The sequence below is a fragment of the Lygodium microphyllum genome, chromosome 4 (assembly GCF_053477565.2).
Source record: "Lygodium microphyllum isolate KBCC chromosome 4, Lygodium_microphyllum_v1.1.10, whole genome shotgun sequence".
Taxonomy (NCBI): Eukaryota; Viridiplantae; Streptophyta; class Polypodiopsida; order Schizaeales; family Lygodiaceae; genus Lygodium; species Lygodium microphyllum.
This window is the reverse complement of record NC_141138.1, coordinates 3,114,048-3,120,272: the sequence shown is the minus strand read 5'-3', so window position 1 is coordinate 3,120,272 and position 6,225 is coordinate 3,114,048. Positions and strand designations below refer to the sequence as shown.

Here is a 6,225-nt window from a genome sequence, read left to right as displayed (position 1 = left end):
GTCCGGCTAGTTAATCCTAGGTCTACAGGGAAACATCTTGCCTTTGCCCATAGAGGACCAATCTAAAGGTTCCTAATTGACCTAACAGTCACCAATCAACAACTAGCTCACATCCAGAGGTGTCCTTCGAGAGGCTTCTTGTCCGAAAGGAGCGACTACCATTACCCTTGGTTCATGGAGTACAACGGTTTTTTCCAGTAGCCAACTAAGGATTTATGAAATCCCTCGCAATGCTCTAGCACAGCCGTCATACCTTTCCCCTAAGATAATTTACAATTCAAGTGCTGAGACCAAACCCTAGGTAAGTCAACAAATTGTCCCTTCCTAGAGTTTCTTCCTAGCGTTTGTTTTTGGGAAAATCTCTCGGCAAACCGAAACTAACTTGCCATAGGACTGGATTTTTTGGGAATCTATCCAACCACTTCTCTCTTTGGAAGTTCTTAGTTATCTAATTACCTACCACATCACATTAAATATATAAAAAGAGCTTCATTAATTAAAAATAATCATTTTATGCACAGTTGTTCATTTACATAATTTACTCATGGGCATACAATCAAAGTAAAACAAATTCATTGATTATGTTCCATATTTGTGTTCTCCCACCCATACACAAAAAAAATGACAATTTCACATGCTGCCTCGTTCGGCGCATCTGCACATCACCAAGATCAAATCCACCTATAGCTAGCGTTTTTAGGTATCCCAAGTAGAACTTGGGCCATACAGGGGACCAAATAGTTCCTAGGTGCTTAAGGGATTTACTAACCAAAGCTCCCCTAGCACCCTATCCACCTCCTACTTAATACGATTCCTACTGGGAGACCTCTCGCCATCGGAGCGGTCCATACTTCCATGGCACTAAAAACATCTCCACTAGATAAATTATAAATAATTGTCAATAACGTAAATATAATAGATAAAATTACTACATTTTGTCAATAGCAGTTCGTGGGAGTAGTCTTTCCAGGCCTAAGTGTGTGAAGGGTCAAAATGTTACCTATCATCCATACAAAAGATGAAGATAAGAACCTTACTATCTAATGCATATTGCAGGTGTCGTCACAGGACCTGATTGTCATCCCGGTCGCACCTACAAAGATGCTAGAAAAAACAAACCCTAAAAATGACTATGTCGATAATAATAGATCCCATTAAAGAAGCACTACTAAAATGGCATTCATTGGTTCATACCAAGATAAACTAACTACACAATTTACAATCATAGAGATAATTCAACTGAAGATTGAGTCAATTTGCATGCAACAAAGTGCAAAGTAATATTACTCATCATTAAACAACCGAGTATAAAAAAACATTGGTGCTAAGATAATCCTCTACAATGATGCATAGAGATAATTTTTAGACAAAGGTATGCTATGAGCTAACGACAAGGTATCATCAATAAGAAAACTTTGGAAAATTTTCCCATTTTAACTACACTTTCAAAATTGGACCTCTCCTTTAAATCTCTATCTCTATACCCACCATAAGAAAATAAGACCAAGCTATGTTAAAACACTCATGTATCTCCTCTAGCCAAAGCTTAGTAAAGAAATCATCCTTTGAAAGAAGCAATAGTATTTGTGGCAAATAAATTGTTCTTGTATAGGAAAGCTCACTAACATATAACCTACTACCTTGAGTTACTATGCATATAAGAATGTTATAAGCAAATAAATGTTACTGTCAAATAACCTAAGTTGCTTCACATCATCATTCCATCCAGAGTATTGTGAGTATTGTAAGTAATCAATGCATGGACTAAGACAGTAGTGTTACCTTGGGTCTTGGGGCATCCATATTCAGAGCACACATATTCAACTAAATAATTAGAGCAAACAGTTAACACATCTTGCTTTCTTGAGACCACGTAACTAATCAATTGTTGTTGGCTAGCTTTCACAATCAAATAATTATGGTGTTTGCACAAATGCACCCAACTATACACATAGATGCTCACACTTGAATTGTATAGGGTTGGACTTCAAGCTCGACTTACACAATATATCAAGTGAGTACAAGTACTAGCTTCAAATACTAGCAACTTCAGATGTTTGTGCCCTATATGGCAAATGAGATAGAGATATCTACAGACATAGTTCAGAAAAAGAATAGAGTTATGTCATTATTGGCAACCCATATATTCATGAAATTCGAAGCTAATGTAATATCTTGCATCAGTATGGCATGGATCCACCAATCCATAGTAGGCAACCTTATGCTACACTATTAATATACAGCATAGCCAAATGAATCCATGAATATCTATCTATAAATGAACGACATGTTAATTTTGAACGATGGAAGCTCCAGAGCATACATCGCTCCAACAATGTGAATATTATAAGAGATTTTATTCTTGAGTTGGGGGTGAGGTGATGATGCCTCAGAAGCAGTCAGACCAAGAATCTCAGTAGCCCTTACCATACAGATAACACGCTGCAAGCTGCATCCGCTACACCATTGCTGCACAAATGCCTTGTTAAGAATCATAAACTGGCCGCATGAACCCATTTCCAATCATAAGAAAGGAAACCAATGGCATATTATAAGAGGCAGCAAGATCACGATCAGTGGAGGTGTTTGTGTCGTAGGCCAGTTGGTTCATATTTATGCTATGATGATTGCAGCCTGCATACGTGAGATACATCAGAGACATACATATCATGTGAGTTGGTTCATATTTATGCTATGATGATTGCAGCCTGCATACGTGAGATACATCAGCGACATACATATCATGCGAGTTGGGTTATGAGGAGCGGCGCCATCTTAATTAGCATATGATAGATCAGATACTTATGAGAAGCGGCGCCATCTTAATTAGCATATGATAGATCAGATACTTATCCTCCTGTAGTAGCCGATAACCTAAAATGCCATTTCATGTATCCCAGCGAGAGGAGTATGGAGGGGTGAAATAACCATAACCATACTCAACAGGGTCAAAGACGTCTTATATTTATATATTAGGGATTGCATGGATCTTCACAGCGCATATGAGATCGTCCCTAAAAAATAAGCGACGTTAGTGCTGAGATATTCCTACGGTTGGAGCATAACTCTCAAAACAAATAAGCGGTGCTAAATCTATCCCTTGACAATATACTAACCTTAGGTATATTGTGCCTCTCATACAAAAACCTTTCCTTTCAAATGTTGCATTGTAGGGTCAAGATTGGTAATACTAAAACTTGCCCCATCAAATCGTCAAAGGGAGAACATAGGGAGCGTCAAAGGGAGAACATAGGGAGTGTGCATGCGCTATTTGGGAGAACAACAAAGAGAGTGTATGCTATAGGAAGAAAAATGAAGAGGTATCACACACACACACACACACACACACACACACACACACACACACAGAGAGAGAGAGAGAGAGAGAGAGAGTGTGTGTGTGTGTGTGTGTGTGGCGACAGAGTCCATATCTATTAATATTTGAGATGTTTAAATGTAATATTATCAGTGAGAGTGGGCGTCCTCTTCTTTGGCTTACAAAAAAACCCTAGCAACTCTCACTGATAATACTACGATCCTTCCTTTTTTTGCTTTAAAAATGTCTAGAAACTTTTATCTATAATATTATAATACTTTTGGGACTCTCCTACATCAATTTAAAAATAATAACTCTTCATATTTTTTTCTCCTCTTTCTTATTAGTAATTTTTTAAAAATGCACCTCTCTTATCTCTCATCTATATTTGTATACACACACGCACACATACACATTCCGTTGAGTCCTAATGCTCTTCCAATTGAAATTCCTCAAATTCAAAGTATGTAATAATATATTGTTCATTTTAAAAACTAGTCAATCTATTAATAAATTACTTACTTGAGGTAGATTGGAGTTTTTATGAGTAATAACCTTTAAAGCTATGTCTTTAATCTTTTGATATATGATTTATATATGTGCATGTACATATGTGTGTGTGTATTGGATGTCCTAAGACATACACATGCACACGATTATTTCCAAGAGTATATGTATTGGAAGCCGTTCTCCCAAGCTTGAGAACATTATTCACTAATTGAAAAATTATGAAATGAAAATTATTCTTGCTAAGCTTCTTGTTTTTCACAACTTGACATTGTGGAGCACACCATGCTTGCTTTTTGGTTGCTGTGAATTGCAATAGGTATTCTTGATTTTAAACACACATTTGTGTCAAATAATCCATGAGGTCATGTCTAGCAAAGAGAAGTTACAAGTAGATACAAGCTAGCAATATAAGGCTAATACTTTGGACTTCCAACTCGAATATTTACTAGGCATAAAATGCTTTTAGTATCAAAATGCACAAGAAAAATTTGATTCTCTCTCTCTCTCTCTCTCTCTCTCTCTCTCTCTCTCTCTCTCTCTCTCTCTCTCTCTCTCTCTCTCTCTCTCTCTCTCTCTCTCTCTCTCTCTCTCTCTCTCTCTCTCTCTCTCTCTCTCTCTCTCTCTCTCTCTTAGGAGTGTGGCAATTGGCCTAGAATCCTAACCATAGGGAGGGTCATATTCTAACCTAGAATTCCAACTATAAGAAGTGTGATGGCTAGGCAATGAGTAGGGACGATATTTAGGGTTGTGATGGCCAAGAAACTATAATGGGTGTGATGGCCAAGCAATAGCGGTCTAAGACAAGTAGTGGATAGTAGCGTAAAATAGCAAACCAGTCGACGAGAGAGAGAGAGAGAGAGAGAGAGAGAGAGAGAGAGAGAGAGAGAGAGAGAGAGAGGGAGGGAGGGAGGGAGGAGAGGGAGAGGGAGAGGAAGAACAACAACAACAACAACAAGAGAGAGGGAGGGAGAGGGAGAGAGAGAGGGAGGAGGGAGAGGGAAGAGGGAGGGAGGGAGAAGAAGAACAACAACGACAACAACAAAACAACAAGAGAGGAGGCCAAATTTTTAATGCTAGGAGGATAGTACAAGTCCACTTGGGATTAAGAAATTTGTAATATTAATTATTTCTTTATTATAGTTATTAATATTTACACTTAGTTAATAACTTGATAATTACTTTCTTATTAAGTAGCTTATTACTTACTATATTCCTTAGTTAATAACTTGCTGATTAATTTATTATTAAGTACCTTATTACTTAATGTATTTCTTAGTTAGTGATTAATAACTTAATCACTAATCATCTTTACTTAATTATTAAATAGAAATATAAAGACTGTGAGAGAGAGAGAGAGAGAGAGAGAGAGAGAGAGAGAGAGAGAGAGAGAGCACGTGTGAGCAAGAGAGATTATGCAAATTGCTTTGATTTATTTTTTTGGGTTGAGAAGGGGGTTGCAGGTTGGTGGCTACATCAAGAAGGGGTTACCAATAGCCCCAAGGGTATGGTGAAAACAAATTCACAAGCCCCCTCCTTCATCTCTCTAAAGGGACTTGTGATTTTTTTTTCACCAGACAAGGGGCTATTGGTAACCCCTTCTCAATGAAAAAATTTTCACAAGTCCTCTCAAAAAGATGGAGGGAACTTGTGAAAAAAAAATTGCAAAGGGGTTGTCGGCAATGAAAAATAACTTCACAAGTCTCCTCCATCTCTCTGAGGGGACCTCCTTTGAATTTTTGTTGGCAACCCCTTCTCAGCAAAAAAATTCAAAGCATCACACACACACTCTCTCTCTCTCTCTCTCTCTCTCTCTCTCTCTCTCTCTCTCTCTCTCTCTCATATAGTTAGAGAGAGAGGAAGATGATGCCATAATTGTATGATGTGAAAGCTTTTGAACCTTCTTTCTCTATCCAATATCAATAACAATATTTTGTTTTCTGCAAAGAAAGAAACCGTTCAAGAGCATGAACGTGAAATGCTAGAGGATGTGGCACTTATGCATATAGGTAAATAAGCATAACTCATGAATTTTATGTGTGAAAATATTCAAAAAGGAAAATATGTAGCATTAGGAAAAAAATTAACTCACAAATGGGCCCTTAAAAATAATATAGTTTAAGATGTGGGCCTTTTGGATTGTCCAATAGGAAGGCTAGATGTTGACATCCATGGAGGGTGAATCTTCTCTCTCCAAATCTTGGGTTTTCTATTAAAAAAAGGGGTAGTGGGGGATTAAAAAAAGGGAGAATGAATAGTATACAAATTTTTAGTTTCTATTTTCCCTCTTTTTTTGGAGAATCTTCAATTTTGGTTTTTTTTCCCTCTCACGAAATCAATTTGACCCAAAAGTTGAGCAACATACCACTTTCCCTCTCTTCTCTATACTCGAGAATTTTTAT

General features: G+C 37.4%; 1 long non-coding RNA gene across 1 annotated transcript; it reads right to left on the bottom strand.

The window, feature by feature from the left end:
- Positions 1-1,958: 1,958 nt before the first annotated feature.
- Positions 1,959-2,883, bottom strand: LOC148036741 (uncharacterized). The gene is made up of 3 exons (XR_015690748.1): positions 2,739-2,883; positions 2,428-2,634; positions 1,959-2,090 (listed from the first exon to the last, which is right to left on the bottom strand). It is a non-coding gene; the product is annotated as an uncharacterized LOC148036741 (long non-coding RNA).
- Between the last annotated feature and the right edge of the window lie 3,342 nt (positions 2,884-6,225).